General features: G+C 32.8%; 1 pseudogene; it reads left to right on the plus strand.

The window, feature by feature from the left end:
- The first annotated feature begins 19,098 nt into the window (after window positions 1-19,098).
- LOC141519167 (large ribosomal subunit protein uL30 pseudogene) lies at window positions 19,099-19,650 on the plus strand (annotated as a pseudogene).
- Window positions 19,651-20,254: the final 604 nt, after the last annotated feature.

Raw genomic sequence — 20,254 nt, forward strand, 5'->3', positions numbered from 1 at the left:
GGTGTATTATTTGAGTAATAACTTACTGTTATCTCTGCTAAAATTTATTTAAAATTTTTCATCAATGTTTATTAGGGGGAAAGGTCTATAATTTGTTTGTTTTGGTTCTTCCTGGTTTAGATATCAGCATCATACAGGGTTTATAAAAGTAATTTGACAGAATTCCATTTTTAAGCAGTTTATATAGAATAGGAATTAGTTGTTCCTTAAGTGTTTGTTAGTGACATTGTTGGTCTCTCTTAAGAAATTTACAATTGATTGTAAGGAATGGGAGTCACTGACTCTGGACCATCCAGCACATGATACCCTCATTAGAAAAAATCCTAAGCTTTTTGAGCAAAGCAGAAATAAATTAGATCAAAGAAACTGAAACACCTAAGTTTAAACACTCCAACTTTTCATCTGGGAGTTTTGTTTTTAACTTAGTGACATTTTCTTGATCCTCAACAATGAAAAGACAAGAACCAACCATACCCATATCCTCTAAATCAAATCTCTTCAGTTATATTCAATCCTTTAACTATTCTAAGAGTATACAATCCTCAAGTGTTTGCAAGTATATCTTCCCTTATAGGGTTGTATGCAATTTGATGTTTTTTTTTTATTTTCTTTGTCCTTTTCATTTACCTTTTATACATCTTGTGAGTCTTATATTTGTATATTGAATTCTCCATTCAGTTCTGCTTTTTTAACAGAAAATTTTGGAAGTCCTCTATTTCACTGACTATCTATCTTTTCCCTAACAGAATATGCTGGATTTTACATGGAAGTAAATTCTTGGTTATTTGCCTGTAAAATAGAATATTACGGGTTGTCCAGTTCATCAATGTAGAAACTGATATCTATGTAAGTCTAATTGTGTTTCTTTGTATTTAAGCTGTTCCTTTTTTAATTGCTTGATGTCTGTTCTCCTTTATTTGAGAATTCTGGAATTTGTCTATGACAGTACCTGGAGTTTTTATTCTGGGGTCTCTTTCTGGAGGAACTGTGCATATTTTTTCAATAGCTATTTTGTCTTCTTGCTCAAGTATATTTGAACAGTTTTCCCTGATAATTTCCTGTAAGATGTTTTCCAGTTTTTTTTTTTTGATCTAGGTTTTCTAGTAGTTCAAAAATTTGTAAATTATCTTTCTTGGCTCTTTTATCCCCAGGTCATTTGTTTTTCCTAAAAGGTATTTCACTTTTTCTTCAGTTTTTTCAGTCTTTTTTTTTTTTGTTTGATGGAACCTTGCTGTTTAGATTCATTGGTGTCTATTTGTCCAATTACAATTTTTATTTGTTTATTTTCTTCAGTTAGCTTCTGTGCTTCCTTTTCCATTTGGTTAAACTTTACTCTTTGTAGAGTTCTACTTCTTTTCCATTTGATTGATTTTATTTTTTGGAGTTACATTCTTTTTCTAGCTGTTTATTTTCACTTTTAAAGGAGTTGATTTCTTTGGTCAATTTTTCATAATTTTCCTGCATGAATCTCATTTCTTTTCCCCATTTTTCTTGTTTTCCTCTTCTTTGGTTTTGAAATTCTTTTTAAAACTCTACTATTAGATTTTGAATTTGAGCACAATTCGTAGATTTTTTTTTGGAGACTTCACCTGTAGATAACTTTTCACTGCTTTCTTCTTCTGAGGTGGCATTATTATCATCTTTATCTGAATCATAGATTTCAATAGTATGGACTCTTTGAGCATCTTCCTCATCTTTATTGTTTGAATTCTGCTCCAGGGTTGGAGGGAGTACAGATCCATTCTTTTTATTCTGGTGCGGCGGGGGGGGGTGTCTGGTCCCTGGCTTATCATTGGCCAAGATGTTGACCCTATGCAATCCAGGCCTTACCTTTGCAGAGGTTTGTTTCTTCCTTTATGTCTAGGTTCTGCCTATGTAATGTTTTATTAAAAAAAAAAAAACCAGACTTGTATTTTGTCACATTGTTCTCAAGATTCAGACTTTGTTCGTGGTTGGTACCCTTCTTGTTGGCTTGGAGAATCTGGGCTGTTTTCAAGCTGTTTGGACCTGAACTGGATTGTGGCTAAAAGTCTCCCATTGACTTTGCTACTTCCCTGCCTAGCTGGGTTTTACTCCCCCCCCCCCCCCAAGAGACAGACTTTCACTGAAGATCCTCCAGGATGCCTACTGCTGAAAAGTTCTTTGAATCTTGCATTTTTTTGGTAGAATATGTACCTTTCATGTCTGTGAAGAGGCTTTATTTAGCATTATGTAGGGCAAAGCTCCAGGTGCATGCTAGCTTTACATTGCCATCTTGACTCCACCCAGGAAGTCCTGCCCCAATATATTTAATATATGTACTATGATTTCAATGGGATATATTACATTGAAGAACTGATGAGTTTGATACTTTTCCCAGTAATTTAGTGGTGTGGGAATCCCTACCTTTATAATGGATGAAGATAGGCACTATGGATCCAAGAACAGGAAAGGTGAAAGAAAGGAAAAGATTTTTTTTAGGGTCAAAAAGGGTTATTTAAGTTTTGCTGTATTTAGCAGAGCTAAATGAGAGACTGATCAGAAGCAGTAGCAATAGCTTCCTCTATGAAAGGATAAGCAGTAATGAAAGGTTTAGGGACATAAGAGATTACCTACAGAATTTCCCTCCCCAAGAATGGGCTGACCTCCCAACGGAAGACAAGCCAGAAAAGGCCATTTTAATATGGATTGCTATTCTCTGGTTCTAAAGTCATTTAGGTTGTTTCTCTTTCCCAAATAAAACAAATAATCCAAATACCATGTTATTTCAATACATGCTTGTGGTCCATGGGACATATGATGTGAGTACGTTATTATACTATCATGACTTAAAATTGTATTCCAGATTTTTTTATAATCTCTCTAAATGTCAAGCACTTTGAAAGTCAGACATTCATCATCTTTTGGGGAATTGTAGACCTTGAAGAAAGATTACCAATGATAATGTCCAAAATGGGTTGGAGTAGAGGAAGAAGAGTTTAGGTTTTTCTTGTTTCTCTTGGTTTCTCTTGTGTCAAAATTACTGACTTTTTCCCCCAATGGTATAAAATGTATCTTGTTCATCAACATAGCATTTTAAATATTATAAAGGGACATTTTTTCTTTTTCATGTCTTCAATGTTTAATGAAAAACAAATTAATATATCCAATTAATATGAGTTGATATATAGTGCAAATCATATATTATAAACATTATCTCTCTTGAGTCTCAGAAAAATTAATGAAGTACATGCTATAGGTATTTAGTTCACCATTTTATTAATAAGGACAAAGACACTTAGAAAAGTTACATGAGTAACATAGAATCACCCAATAAATAGCAGATACATCATTTGGACATAGGTCTTCTTGATTGTAAGTTGAGAACTCTAGGTGCTTTCACAATACTTTTCAATTAAAATCAAGATCTCATTCACTACTTTAACAAAAAGTGCAAGATTATCAATATCCCAGAACCCCTAGATGCATAGCTAAAGTATTTGATAATTTCATTATAGCAAATATTATATAAGATAATTTTAATGTGTTATAACAGGCATAATATGTATTTGATATTCTTAGAATCTTTTCTCTAACATTTGGAAGGAATTTATGTTGTCTCAATTCAGTCATTAATGCATTGTGAGGTATCAATTTTTAAATGGCAGAATTAGATCAATGAAAGGAAGTGGGTAGGTGGTTGTATTCCTTGTGATAATTAGCTATGTTGAACTTTTGACTGTATGCCTCTATACAAGTCATTTGATCTCTTAATGAGCCAGGAAAATCTCTAAGATTATAAGGTAAAAAGTAGATGTCAACCTTCAACCTTCACTAGAAGAGGAAAATTCTTGTTCTGAACATCCTAGACTGAGGAAATAGCAAGTCTGTCTCTCTCCCATCTAAAAAACATCTTCATAAAATATTAATGTGTATTTGCTCGGTGTCTTACAATCTTCCCCATTAAGACATTAATCTTAGAGGATAGCTAGCTATTAGATAGAATGCTATAATTCTCTATATGTATGAAACCAGGTATATTTTCAGTTTGAGTATCATAATAATGAATGATAGGGACTGAAATCTACAGTTAATCCCCTAAGCTAATGTTTTTCCTGTTGGTTCTAACCTCTATTACCCAGCTTTAAAAATAAATCATAGCTTCCAAAAAAAAGGTGAATTAACTTATTTGAATTCTGTCTTTTCTCCATTTCAATATGATGACATGCTATCAGGAAGTTAAATGACACAAAAGGCAGCAACAGGAATCAAAAAAGAACCAGAAAAGATTTTCTAAAATTTCCAACATGAATAATCAAGGATTCATTGTGTTTTTGTGTGTGCGTGGGTGTGCGTGTGTATGCGTGTGTTTTTGTGTATGTGCATGCATGCATGTACTATCAAATGAAAATGGTGAAAATTACCGAAGATCAGTTCTTTAGATCACTACCATCACCTCTCCAAAAGGCTCTAGAAACTTCTACAATATTTGTCATGCATCAGTCACTCAATAAATATACATTCAAATACATTACATCGATTTGAAAGTAGTGTTATTTTCAAATACACTGGGTAATAAAGAAAATTATTCCTACACAGAAATGGTAACCATACCATTTTGTTCACCAAAAACACATATCAATGCTCCTAGGTAAACATAAATGCCTGTAATTTATCCTCAAACTGCACATAGTAGAATCTATCTTCAATTCTAAAAGAGAAAAAGTTCATTGAGAAATTATGTTGAAAAGGCTGACTTCTTTCTCCTGGGTGCTCATTGAAAATTATTTAGTGAACTTATTTTAGGAAGCTTGAGGCATTTTTTTAAAAGTTGACAAAAATATTCTCACAATCTTCCTATGAACCTAAAAACATAAGTTAACACTTATATCATAGTTGTAAAATGGAATGCTGAAGACTGCTAATAGGCAGTCCTTGGAATCAGAAAATTATTAAATAAAAATCCAGAAGGCACATGTTTGGTTATCAAGTATCTTACAAAAAAAAATCAAACCATCTTTTCTCAGAGTCAATACATATTTGTTAAAAAAAAGAACAAGAGAAAGAGATAGGGAGAGAAACAGAGAAAGAAAGAGACAGAGAAAAAGAGGAAAAGGAGAGAGAGACAGACAGAGAGGGAGAGACAGAGACAGAGACAGAGGAGGAGAATGAATGAATGAATGAGTGAATGACAGGAAGAAAAAGAAGAAGGAGGAGGAGGAAGAGGGAGGGAAGAAAAAAGAGGGGACACAGGAAAAGAGAGAGAGAGAGAGAGAGAGAGAGAGAGAGAGAGAGAGAGAGAGAGAGAGAGGAATAGGGAAGGGGAAAGAAAGAAAATAAAAGGAGAATAGAGGACCATTTTTCTTTCATTAAATTATGAATTATTTTGTATTTCTAATATCGAATTATTGGGATATTGATTGTTTTTTACAATTTTATTGCTTTGTGGATATGTGTGTGTGCATCTGTGACAAAATCTCTTATCCTAAAGGCTGAAAAAAAATTAGGATGAAGGAAGCATGTTTCTAATTCATGTTAATATTAATATCAATAGGTAACTTTTATATAGTGCCTACTAATGGGTCAATTATAGTTCTAAGTATTTGATAAATATCATGCCTTTTGATTCTCACCACAACCCTGGAATACAGGTGCATTATAATACCTATTATTATACCCCAAATCTAAGGTAAACAGGGGTGAAGGCACATATCTAAGGTAATATAGCTTCTAAATATCTGAAGCAATATTTGGAACTCAGAACTTCCTTTTCTATACATATATGTGTGTGTGTGTGTGTGTGTGTGTGTGTGTGTGTGTGTATGCCTATACATTTATGTGTGTATATATATATAGGCATATAAACATGTGTATAAAGTAAATACAAAATTTAAAAATAGCATTGTCATATACCCAGCATTATACAGAAGTTTAATATAAAACAATATATTTCCTTTTAAAGAAAACCTACATTTTAAATACTACTCGAAAAACTGTCCAGTTTTTCATTGCTTTTTTGTGAGTTTTCACTTATTCTTAGCTGTGCATTTTTTACTTCATACCTCCCCCCCCAGCAGGCTACAATTAAGCATATGTGCCCACACAAATACATATATATTTACCTACATGCATGTGCATGTATATGTGTATATAAATATATACATGTTTTAATCACACATATGTACACATAATATATCTACACATAAATATATATATATATAGATAGATAGATAGATAGATAGATAGATATATCCATAGCATAATATGGATTGAGATCTGATACTACTGATTCTGTTTATTTTACATCTTTCTTCACCTGATCTCTTTGAAGTTTTTCAATCTTTGTTCTTGAAAATGAATTTTTAAAAATTCTTTAACTGACATTTTTAAAAGTAATTTAATTGGGATGGCATTCCACAAATAGTTTACTTAGATAAAATTGTTGTATCTTTAATATGGTTTATCTACCCATGACCAGTACAGGCTACTTCAATTATTTAGATTTTGTTTTATTTATAGAAAGAAAAATGCTTGTAAAAATATTTATTTTATGATAAATAATATAGTTCTTGTGTATGTCATAACAAATATGCTTTCATACATTTGATACTATCTAGTTATTTTAAATGATCTAACACAATATTGAATTGTTTGTCTGAAGTGTAGTGTAGTTTCCCTATTTTTCCTCTTTCAATTAATTCTATTTTGGATTTATCTTTGAGGTTGTGATTATTATCCTTTATTATATTTATATTATAACTATATCATTATATATGTTGCATATCATATAATGATATTTTGTATTCTATAATTATACAATATATAATATATAATAATATATAAAGAATATATATTTATACAATAAATTATTCTCCTAACCTTTATTTTGTATGTGCATGTATCTTTCATTTTTATAGCATTTCCTGAAGCAACATGTTGCTGAATTCAACTTTTTAATCTTCTATCAGTTTCTACCCTATAGGTAAATTTATACCATATATATTCTAAATAATAATTACTTGTTATATATTTTCCTCTATCCTACTTTTCCTCACTTTCCTTCTCCTCACCTTATTCCTATCCTTTTTTCTCTCCTCTATTTTTTTACTTCTGCTCCCTATCTTGTTCTTCAATTCCTTTATCTACCCACTCTTCAAGAATTCCTCCCTTATCCTCTCTATGAATGTTATCCCTTTACCTTCTTGTTTCTTTTTGAATACTAAAAATATGTTGTTTATATGAATGTGTGTGTGTGTGTGTGTGTGTGTGTGTGTGTGTGTGTGTGTGTGTGTGATATCAGGTCTTTCTTACTCCAGGCCTGATGCTGTGTCAACTCTTATCTCCTAAGTTGAGGTTAATACTGAAAATTCTACATTGAACATGTGTGTTTTGCATTTTCCCAACTATACTAGACATGGAATAAATAATACAATCTGTTTTTCACCTTATATATAATTTCTTCTTTTACTAACCTGACTATTGTTTCCATCAGGGTTTTTTTTTTTCGTGATTAGCAAAATGCAATTATAACACAATCAAAAAGAAGAATAAAATGGCCACATTTTAAGAATCCCCTTGATTTGACTGTATTCAGGAACTCCATAAACTTTCTGTGTGTGTAAGAGTCAGATTTAATGCTCCATTACCTTTCTTTCATATTTTAGAATTAGGGTGAAATCTTTTGTCCCCTTCATAGTATAGGATCCTCTTCCAATGCATCTTGTGGTAAAAATCAGGTGTGTATGGCTCCTTGTCTCTTCTTCAGTATTCACTTGGGTAACTTATAGGCCTGATTTTTCACTTTAAGATTTAAAATTTTAGATTTTGATGTAAATGTTAGAAGTTAATCGTAGGACTATCAGGTAACGTGCAGGGCTCTATTCCTGCTTGCAAACATGCCAGTGATGTTTTGGTTTTAAATAGTGGGAGATCATCTAAGCACAAAATAAAGTATTAAGTTAATTGATGTAGACTTGGTCAGAAAACCTTTACTAAAGATTCCAAGAATGGTCAGGATCATAAATAACAGTCATTCTCCACAAGATTAGAATGAAGGTTCTGAAGCCCAAACTGCTGATAATGGTTTTTATCAGTCATATCTAACTTGTGTTGTGAACCTTCTTGCAGCAAATGTTTAATAGCGCATTTCTTCCTCTCTGGCACGACTCTTAACTCTATTGAGACTGTCAAAGGATATAGGTCCATTAAAAAATAAAATTCTGCTTACACAGTGACTTTGCATTGGCGGCATGCTCCAGCTCACAGACATCAACCTATTGGGCTATGCAGACTTTAAAGTATCCTGAGTGAGTCAGCATAATTCTTTATGTTGATAAAAGAGACTGATAACATGGAGAGTCTAAGTTTCAGGTGTATTACCTCCTCATTAAAAAGTTAACTGTGAACCTCTAACCAAAATGCTTCAAACTAGCTAGCTTGGATATATAGAATAATATAGATTGCTAGAAGAGAACCCAGGATATCTAATCTAATACTCTAGTTTTATATATAAGCAAGATGAATTCCAGGGAAGTAAAATCATTTTGTGCAAGATCTTATAGTTAGCAGGCATTGAAGGGAGGATTTTCAACAAAAATAACTGAGTGGCGACTATTTTTCATTTTCCGCATAGCCTCCTATAATCATCATAATCATTCACATAATCACCTCTATCTCAGGAATTTGTGATCAGAATGTAGTATGGTGTAGATCTATTCTGGAGAAAATGGAAAACTAAAAAGAAATGGTAATTGTGATATCAGTAAACAACAGCTCACATTTTGTGGTGCATTATTGTTTGCAAAGATGTCACATATATTCTCTTATTTGTTCCTAACAATGACTCTGGAAAATATATGTTATTTTGGACCTGAACTATTCATAGAAAGAAAAAGCCCTGATAATAGTGGATCAGATAGTTGTCTTCAAAAATCTTTTGATAATATACACTAAAAAAGAAATTAGAACACTTCTAATATGTTTACATTTAGATATTGGTAAATAATATTCATATACTATTATATTATTTATTACATACATTATAAATTTTGTGAAAGTAAACAATTGTATAGGATGACATGGAAATGAATAATATTTCAGGTCAATATCAGTGAGCCACTGGAGTTTGTCGAATTGAGGAAAGTTATGGTCAGTCTGTCACCTTAAGAAAATGACTGGAAATTACATGGAGAATTCTGACAAAATAGCTAGAGAGACAAAATATGCACTCACTAGAAGAATATTTTAAATGTTAAGAGAGAGATAATGAATTCCTGAATGGCAGTGGTATTTGTAGGAGTAAAGCAAAAAGGACACATGAAAAACAGTAGATTTAAGAAAATCAAAATTTGGCAACTTATTGGATATATAGGGAAAGACAGAATGAACAGTTGGTGTCGCCTAAGTTGTGAAGCAAGGTTGACTAGGATTTGAATGTCTTTGAGAATAAAAGGGAAGTTCAGAATTTTTGACATGGTGGGTGGAGTAAGGATTTCCAATCCAATCAACATTGAACAAGTGCCTACTATGTGCCAGCAATGTGCTAAGCAAAAAAAGTCTCTATCCTCAAACTCTTTACTACCTCATTGAGGTAGTCAAAATAAAAAAAGGAGGCAGGGTAGCTGTCTTCTAATCCTTCATTAAATCATTTGAGGGATTACATGAGTTGCCCATAGTCACACAGACAGGCTATCAGAAGTGGGATGTGAGTTGAAATCTCTCTGGACAGTTCTCCAGCCATTAAGCCCGGTTTCCTCTGGGAGGGAAAAGGAACTGAGGAAACTTGCTAGTTATTGCTGGAGATATTATCTATAATAATCAAACCACAGATCACTCATAGGATGGAGTTAACCATAGAGAACAGTTCATAAGAAGCAATTTATAGTATTCTATTTGGCAAATGAGCAGACCTTTTACAAATTCTTTGACATTAGAGACAGAGAACAAATTTTTGTGCTATTAGATGGAAAGACATGTCACACTTCATTGTCTGATTTTACTGGATCTGTTAAGTAACCATAATGCTTGAATGTGGCTACAGGCATATGTAATGATGGCTCAGATGAGAAATTCTTGTCACCAAAGTTGGTACTATAAAAGTATTTAACATAAGAGACTGACAGGATTTTCCCTACAGAGGAAATGACAGGAAAAAAAAAAACCTCATTGAGATCTGATTTTTTATTGGCCCCTAAATATCATTAGACCTTCCAACTGACTTGAAGCTGAAACCTGCTCTATGTATTGTCTCCCCCAATAGAAAATGGGCTACTTCATAGGGGGGGTCATTTTATTTTTCTATTTGTATCCCCAATATTTAGCATAGTATTTTGTCATAATAAGCACCAAAGAATTGTTTTTATTTTTCATTTATTCATTCATTATACCTGCTTGTTTATTTATTGGGACAGTTAGCTGTTTAAAAAAAGAAGAAAATCAGTGAATTAGGAGGATTTTTTAATAAATCTACATATATATAAATCTACATATATATATATATATATATATATATATCAATGTATACATATACATCATATACATACACCTTTGAGAGGAGACTTTCAGTTTTGGTCTTTATATCACCAAGGCATAACAGAGTGTGTGGAAAAATAATTGATAAGGAAGATGGAATGTCATTGTAGGAAATATGTGCTTGAACTGGAAAATGGGATTTTAGGGAGCATTTATGGATTTCTAAAATTTTATTATTAACTGGCCACCTATTTAGAGTTTATACAACTCCCCTTCCCAATACACCCTAATATTGTAGCCTCCCTTTGCTGTTGTTTTTTCTTTTGACACTTTTCTTCTTGTTCTGTACCTCCTTGTGGAGTTGCTCCTTTTCAGCAACCTTGGATAAAACATCATTTATGTCCTGCCCACCGAGGTACTGATCTTGGAATCTTGGACTATGTCTTTTTCTCTTCATTTCTTCTCTCTTAGTGATTTTTTTTCAGTTCCTAGGAGTTTGATTATGTTCTTTATATTGACAATTTCCCTTTCTGTCTTTTCAAACTCCTTTCCTCTATTACCAAAAGCCTATTGAAAGAATCTCTCTGACTGCCCCATAGACATATCAAACTTATTATGTTCAAAACATATCTCATGAATCTCTTCCTCCAAAGCAACCCTTCTTTCTAGCTTCCTTTAATCTGTTGGGGATATCAGTATACTTGCAGTCACCTAAGTTCTCAATCTTTTATTAAAATTACTTATTTGTTTACTTTTATCCATATGCCTAAATCCTCAATCTTGTAATCCCTATTGACTTTATTCTGTTATTTTCCACATCTGATCAGTCAATTTTTCTTCCAATGCCAATAAATTAACAAGGATTTCTTAAGTACCTACCATGTTCTAAGCATTATAGTAGGCCCTGGGGATAGGGTTACAAAGAAAAAGCAATCCCTTCTTATGAGGAAGTTATATTCAACTGGGAAGACAAGTTCATATGCAAATATAGTGAGTATAAATATAAAGAAGCCAAATCGAACTATATACACTTACTTCTTTGCAATATGACTTCAGTATACCTTTTCAATATTGTCACATCTTTCTCCCCTGTGTCACATTCTCTGAAAGACAAAATAGTCCACTGTCAGCATCTAGCGGGCCCAAGGTACCACCTTGTGCTGGCCTTGGAATAAAAAAGACTCATTTTCATGAGTTCAAATGTGATCTCAGAGACTTAGCTTTGTGATGCTGGGCAAGTTACATAACTATATTTTCCTCAGTTTCCTCATCTGTAAAGTAAGGATAAATTATCACCTGCTTCTTTTTGTTAGATCAAATGAGATATTTATAAAGTGCATAATAAATGATATGTACAGTACTTGATAAGTAATATGTACTTAATTAATACTTGTTTTCTTCCTTTCGTCCTATTATTATTCCCTATATATGACATCACCAATAGTTTTTGCCTCTCACCAATTTCCCCCCCAAGGAATTGTATGTACTTTGTCTTCACATTCTTACCTTGGAATCCATATCTGCCTTCAAGGCTAAACTCAAGTACTTAATCTTAGGTAGTTCTCTGTGTATACAGTATTTATATCATGCATTCACTTTTAAACACATTTTTTTGCCCCTACTAATTCTTTAAGGAGAGGAATTGCTTTTATTTTCCTCTTTGAATCCCAGCACCTATCACAGTAATAATAAAATAGAATTAATAAATTAATGTTGAGTTGAAGTCAGTTAGCAAGCATTTATTGTCTACTCTAACCAAATATCATGCCAAGCAAAGGAGATTTTTTTAAAAAGGTCAATGTATAAGACCTTGCTCTCAGAGAACTAACAGATATTGTCAAATGAATCAGATAATTGCATATAGAAATTCTTCTAAAATTAATTTTGGCACTAAAATATTAACATATAATTTCTTTAGAGGTTCTGACTCAGTAGATCTCAATAGTTAGGAGTGTTTAACCTGGAAAAGAGAATACCATTGGATTAGTTGTTATGTAGAAGAAGGATTCAACTCTGTCTCTTTGACCCCAAAAGGTTGAAGAAATATATAGAAGTTACAAAGCTAGAAATTGAGACTTGATTTCAGGAAAAATGCTTCCCAATGAGCTTATTTCTCTGTTTCTCCAACTCTTCTCATAGTGTCTGAAATATAGAAGGTACTCAAAAATGTTTATTAGCTAAGTTATTGAGTCTGGAAGTAGAGTTCTTCCCCACTGGAAGTTCTCAAGCACAGAATAGAGGATCCTTAGTGGGTATGATATAATTAGGGAATATTTTCAGATATAGGTTCCAACTCTGATATTCTATGATTTGTGTATATATATACATATATATGTATATATATATATATATATATATATATATATATATGTGTGTGTGTGTATGTATTCATGCATATATATACTAAATATGTATATATATGATAAGATATATATATAGAGAGAGTATATATGCTTCTATATCTATATAGATATAGATGTAAAGAACCTTTCTATATTTTATCCAAAATGTTCGCATGTAAGGTTACAGTTCATTAATTACAAAATACCTATTAGTATCAAAATTACTCTTCTAATGAATTTTCTTAATTGTCAAGACTGTTATTCCTTTTTTTTCCACAAAACATATTTACCCCTTTCCAATTTTACCCACTGTTTCTAAGCTTACCCTTAGAAATCCAAACAGAACATGTCTAATACCTCTTCTATCTGATGATCTATCTAACTGAAGATTATTATATTGCTCCTCTTTAAGACTTTTCCTTTAATCCTCATATGAAATGATCTTCAGGCCCTTAAGTATCATGAGTGCCTTTGACTGAATACTCTCCAGTTCATCAATGACCTTGCTAATATTTGTGGCAAAAATTACACTTCACACCCTAGCCATATTTTAAGTATAAGAGAATATGGCAGTAATAGCTGCAATACAGTGATATCAAACTCAAAAACGGAGGGGAATCATTACTGCATATATGAGGATCCCTGGAGCCATGTCCTAATTTTTTTTAAATGTGCTAATATAATGTTTTGTAATATTTTTATTTATGTTATTAAATATTTATCAACATGATTTTAATCTGGTTCAGGCTACACTTGGGAGTGTTTTGGGCCACATATGTTTGATACTTCTGGACTATAGTAGTTTGCAGCAGTTCATGACCAGGAATTAGCAAGAATTAGATTCAAATTATGTCTTAGACCCAGTCTAGTGGGAGACCCTGAGTTATTTAAAATCTGTAAACTTCAGTTTCTTTTTATATAAAAGATAAATAATAGCATCATCGATTGGATATAAAAATAAAATCAAACAAACAATAAAACAGAATCACTCTAAAGCTTTATGCAAAGGTATCCTATGTTTATCAAAAACTAATTTTTATTTCAGACACAATCTTTTCAGGTAGCTTGAATTTCCAAATCTTCCTTTCTTTTCTGAAGCCCTTTTTCTGCAAAGGGAGCAATTATAAAAATACCATTTTTCCCCTTGAGTCAATCACTTTTGTACCCAAGCCTTTTAAATATTCAGCAATGGTCCCCAAATCCCTTCTTTCATATTTATCCATCTCAATCACAGAAGTGACTCATGGTCAAGTTCTGGTTATATTATCCCAGGAAGACAAGATGATATCTGGCTGAAAATGTGTCTTCAGGACTTCTTCCTATGCCTTCTTTCTCTGATACCTACAGTATCCTTTCTCATTTGAGAAAATACAGGCCTCTTCAGGATCTTATTTGAAAGACAAATAGCTTCTCCTATATCTCTTATTGACCACTTTCCACTTTGGGAAAAAACAAACAAACTTCTGTTAACTAGTTCTACATATTTGATGTTCCTGTTTCCCTTTCTCCATTGAGCAACAGACTGTGTTCTGCCAATTTCACCACTTAAAGCCCCCCTTTGTCTCTTCAAATCCAATTACATTTTCATACACCAAATACCTTCTTCCTTAAGAAAATATAATGAACACTTAATTTCTCCTGATAAATTATAGAATGGAAAACTCTTTATTAATTTTTTGCTGTTGATGTTAAATTTTATTTCAGTCATGTTCAACTTGCCATGATCCCACCTGAGATTTTCTTGGAAAAGGTAATGGATTGATTCATCATTCCTTCTCCAGTTCATTTTACAGATGAGAAAACTGCAATAACCAACTTTAAGTCACTCGTCCAGCTTCAAAAAGCTATTGTCTCATACTGAATTTTAACTCATGAAGAATGTGTTTTCCTTACTCTAAGCCCAATGTTCTATCCAATGAACCACCAAGCTGCCCTTTCTCCATTTACCTTGTTTCTAAGAATATCTAGTCTTTTTAAAAATGGTACTTTGTTTTGCAAAGGGCTTTATATACATTAAAATAATAATTACCATTGATATAAGGTTTTAAAGTTTTCAAAGCACTCTATCTTTATAATAACTAGTGTTTATATAGTACTTTATGATATACAAAGTGCTTTCTACAATTTTTTCATTTGATTATTTTAATACTCTTTTGAATTAGGTATTGTTATTATATCTCCCAATTTATAGATGAGGAAACTGGAACTTGCCGGAGCCATATAGTTTGCAAATGAAGTAAGATTCAAACTCAGGTCTTCCTAACTCTGTCCAGTTGCCATTTAGCTGGAAGAAAATTCTGTTTTGAGTATAGATGATAGTCTCATGTCCATGATGAGAAATAAATATTGCATACTGTATTTAGGTAAATGGAAAATCTCTTTTCTTCATACAGACTCTTCATACAGTCCTTTCATGTTCTCACTTTTAATTACCACCAGAGAACTGCTTATATTACATATTTGCATTTTTTATCACTTCAAATTATATATTTTTCTTATGACCATGTTCTCATCCTTATATGTGAGGAAAGCCCTAATGAGAACTTGGCATAATCATCTGGATTTCTACAAATCTCTTTATAAAAAGTCAACACTACATAGTGACAGAAAGAGGTCTGGTTTAGGGAGTTAAAGAACAAGTGCTTGGATACTGGTTTTTTTCATGTGTTCTTTGACCTCTGGTTATGTATGTATCTGTGTGTGTGTGTGTGTGTGTGTGTGTGTGTGTGTGTGTGTGTGATTTAGGCAAGACTCCTAACCTTTGGGAATTCAGTTTATTTTGCTTCAAAATGATCATTCTGGGCTAGGGGATCATAAAGATCCTGATTAGCTTTAAGTCTGTGAATGTACAGATACCATGATCAGTTTTAGAAATAAAGAATTTGAGGGTTGTATTTTGTGTGAGAGTGAAAAGATTGGGGCATCCAAATTAGACAACTGTAGAAATAATTTCCTAAATTATCATATTAGCTAAAACATTGTGCAGTTATCCCTATGTCACCAAAGGCAACCACTACAGAGAAAATGGCTCAATAATGGAACCATAGAATTTTCAAACTAGAAAGGACCTTGGAGATCATTATATTTACAGTTTCCTGATTTTGTTAAAGAAAGGCTGAATAAGGAAGAGTTATGAAAGGAAATGTGCTTTATTTTTTCCCCATTGTAAATGAAATTCCTTTATTCCCCTCAAAGGAGTAATTTTTAAATGAAAGCAATATTATTCGCTACATTTGGATATTAGAAGTTCCAATGGGAGCTGTCACCTTGGTAACATCACACTGTAAAGGAATATATACATGGAAAATACATTTTTGCCCCCCTTCATAATAACAAGCAAAGCTATATGATATGGAAATGTATGATCTCAATAAAGTTTGGGTTCAATTTTTGAGATGAACCTTGGAAGAAAAGAGAGGAAGCTTTGAAAACTGTTTAAATTTTTTTTCTCTTAATATAATGGGATTTTTTTTCTCCCTGGAGGATGGATAAAGGATGCAAGCAAAGTCAAACTGCTTCCTTTTTAGCATACAATATTCAATATGTTCCCATATGTTTGACAAAATACATATTCAGATGATAGAGTATTTAATAATATATTTAGAAAATTAAAGAAAGCAATAGCAGAAAAGAATTTATACCACACATATATTTAAATACAATTTCTTTGTCTGATAATTATATAGAAATTTACAAAGTAAGAGCTTTAATTACAGTACCAATTTAGAAACAAAGGTACATTGTCTCAAAACTAGGTCATATTAAAGTTGAAATAATGACAATAAATTCAGCATTGAATACTTCTTTGCATAGAACATGGCTAAGCCAAAGATTAGCATTCAAACTAGAACCCTCAGGGAGAAAAAAAAAATTCTTGCTTCAGTTTTGAATTGAATTATGCTGGAATTTTAAACTGGAAAAATTCAGCTTGAGAGCACAGATAAGAAGACAATGTGTTGCCAGTATGTGGCTATTCATTTGAGGACTTCTAGACATATGTAATTTTCGAAAGGTAATATGTTTTGTTCTATAGCCTGGAATATTGATTCTGATTCTGCAGACATTTGCATGACATGAACTGCATGAATAGTGTTTTTTCCAGATTTTTTAGCTTCATCCAAAGAATGAGGTTTAAAAAGTCTTTTACAATGAGGCATCAAGCTGAGATATTAAGTGTGCCCTCAGAATTCTTGAAATCCTATTTCTGAATGCCTAGCTAATTGTTTCTGATTGGAATGGTATGCTCTCCAAAGCAACTTCTAATCTAAAACATCTTTTTGTTTTGGTGTGATTTGGTTTTAATTTTAAACCATGCCTTTTTCTAGATCTTTCTAGTTATGTCTAAACAACCATGGAAAATGAAGAGTTTGGTGAATTCAGTGAATTCTGACCATAGCTAATCCAGATCATTATATCTATTTCCCCATTATACCCCGTAATCCATTATGGTTATGAATTGAGCATGAAGAGGTTATCTGTTTCTACTGGCATGACTTAGACTGTTACTGAGCTCTTTTTTGGCATGGTTGAAGTGACCTTTGAGAATCACATGTGTTTCTATGAAATAAAACCTATTTTTTTCCTACATTTCAGCTCTCAGGCCAGCAGTTTACTCTGGTCAAATATGACACTTTTGTTGCCTTAGCTAAAGCTATCTCTAAATGCTGACTCTAACTGAGAATTGACCCAGTTAAACCATGTGCTCAGTAACACCACTGAGTACAGTGATTATTGTACCTCATCATTCCTATAAGGCACTGAGGTTTTACTCTTTTGGGGAGATAATGAGTGACTTTTAGTTAATGACATCAGACTTTTGGATCTTTCTCCTTCACAAGAACGAATTTGAACCACAGTGTGTTTCCTTTTTCACTACTTCTAATCCTCCATGAGCTATGTAAACTGGACAAAGCACCCAAAGGACTGAATAATAACCTGTGTACTTGGGTGTGTATGTGCGTGTGTGTGTCCTTTGTATTATACAATGGTAGTCCCCCTCAAGTAGATGAAAATCTACTAAGTGCAGCATGGAGACACCCTAAGAAACAGTTTCTAGTTAAGTAGTTTTCTCCAGGTCATATGGTTTAGGTTATTTTTATTTGCAAGTCAGTGGGGTTAAGTGGCTTGCCCAAGGCCATACAGCTAAATAATTATTAAGTGTCTGAGGTTGGATTTGAACACAGGTACTTCTGACTCCAGGACTGGTAATCTATCTACTACACCACCTAGGAGCCCATAGGTTTAGGTTATTTTTAAAATAGAATTTAACTTTTTCCCCTGTGAAAAATATATTCTTTCCTGCTCCCTCCCCTTCCCAGTTATACAATGAAAAGAAAAAAATAAGAACCTCATATCAAAGATGCAAAATCAAAATAACTTCCCATGTTGATGATGTTCAGGAACATTTGTCTCATTTGATATTCTATGTCTATCTCTTTTTCTTACATATGTGGAGATTTCTTCATTTTTGGATTTTCATTTTTCATTTTCAGAATTATGGTTAGTCATTAAATGGATCAGAGATCTAAAATACTTCAAAATTTTTTCTTTATTATCTTTTCATCGTATTAATGGTTCTATTTCTGCTTATTTTACTCTGCAGTTTCAGATTATAGAGTTTCTGAATTTCTTCTGAAACTATTTTGTTATTCTAGATCCCAATATATTACTTTGTTGTAATTCTCCATCAGAAGAGAGTAACCTTGGTTTTTGAGGGGTTTGCTATTATGAAAAAACAGATATAAAAATATTTGTACATATGTCCTTTCCCTCTTTCTTTGATCACGTTGAGGACATCTGAGCATGTAGCATATCCTTTCTTAAATTATAGCCATCAAGCAACTACCTTGTGTTTCTAGTCCCACATAATATGTATCTAGGTACGTCAGTCAGTCAAAAACATTTATTAACTACCTACTATGCATCAGACATTGTGCTAAGCATTAAAGGTTCAAAAAAAGGGGGGGGGACAAAAGGCAGGTTCTAGTCATAAGGAGTTCACAGTCTAATGGAAGAGTCTGCATGTAAACAATTATGCAAAAACCAGATAAATTAGAGATACCAGAAAAGAAAAAGAACTAACATTAAGGAGAATCAGGAAAGGCATCTCATAAAAATTGAGATTTTAGCTAGCACTTGAAGAAACCCAGGGAAACCAAAAGGCAGGAATGAGAAAGGAGAATATCCAAGTCATGGGAGACAGGCAGAGAAAATACTCAGAGTCCAGATATGGTGTGTCTTATTTGAGAGAACAATGTCACTGAATTTCAAAGATGATTGGTGTGCAAAGCCTGCAAAAGTCCGCCCCCCCCCTTTTCCAGTTGAAATCATGGCAGACATAGAAAAAAAGAAGATGCTATCTATTACAGAATCAGTTTTGAAAAAGTGAAAGACCTTTGCAATATTGAAGCCCTTACTGAAAAAGAAAGTGGTTATAAAAATGTTGTGTAAAATATGGAGAAAGTTTATCTATGATAATAGATAATTCTCCCATAAAGATTACAGACAAATATACAGAAATGAAATTTAATTGTCAAGAATGGTATGAAAGACTGAAAGATGAGCAATTACTACATAGCTTAGGAACACAAATTAGCTTTTGTGATAAGAATAAAAGGTATCAATGACTTTAGAAAGGTCCTTAAAGTAGTATAACTTCTCTATTTTTTCCCATCTTCAATGGTACTTCAAAGTTACTAGGGTTGGATGCACTGCATGGGATTAACCAAATTGGCAGTCAGAGAATGAATTGATTTACCAACATGGTAAGGACAAGATCAAAGAACAGAGAATTATCCTGATTGATAAAGCCCTTATTGCACAATCTCTTTGTAAATATGGAATTATCTACATGGAGGACTTGATCCTTGAGATCAAGTAAACATTTAAAACTTGCCAATAAATTCTATTGATTTTGTCAAATTATCTATTCCATTCGAATAAAAAAGGACTGTGTAAAGTGGAGAAGCTTCTAATTGGGAAGATCAGATCAATTAGACTTATAAGAAGAATGACTCATTGCTTTCACAATATGATTATTATGGAAATGTTTTGTAAAACAACACATTTTTAACCTATATCATTAGTTTGTTTTCTCAGTGGGGATGGGGGTGGGAATGGGGTGGAATGGGAAGAAAAGTGAGAATTCAGAACTCAAAGTTTTAAAGATGAATATTAAAGCATGTTTTACATATAAGTAGGGAAAATAAAATTAAAATATATTAGAAAAAATTTTAAATGAACTAAAAGTCTCTGTCACAATAATTTTTTTTTGGCAAGGCAATGGGGTTGAGTGACTTGCCCATGGTCACTTGGGCAAGTAATTATTAAGTGCCTGAGTCTGGATTTGAACTCAGGTCCTCCTCACTCCAAGACCAATATTCTATTCACTGCAACACCTGTAGCCTGCAATAGCTCTGGTGTGGGTCTGGACATGAATTTTCAAGAGTTAGGTTGGTTAAAGACCCTACCCAAACATGAAAGAT

This window comes from Macrotis lagotis, chromosome 3 (genome assembly GCF_037893015.1).
Source record: "Macrotis lagotis isolate mMagLag1 chromosome 3, bilby.v1.9.chrom.fasta, whole genome shotgun sequence".
Taxonomy (NCBI): Eukaryota; Metazoa; Chordata; class Mammalia; order Peramelemorphia; family Peramelidae; genus Macrotis; species Macrotis lagotis.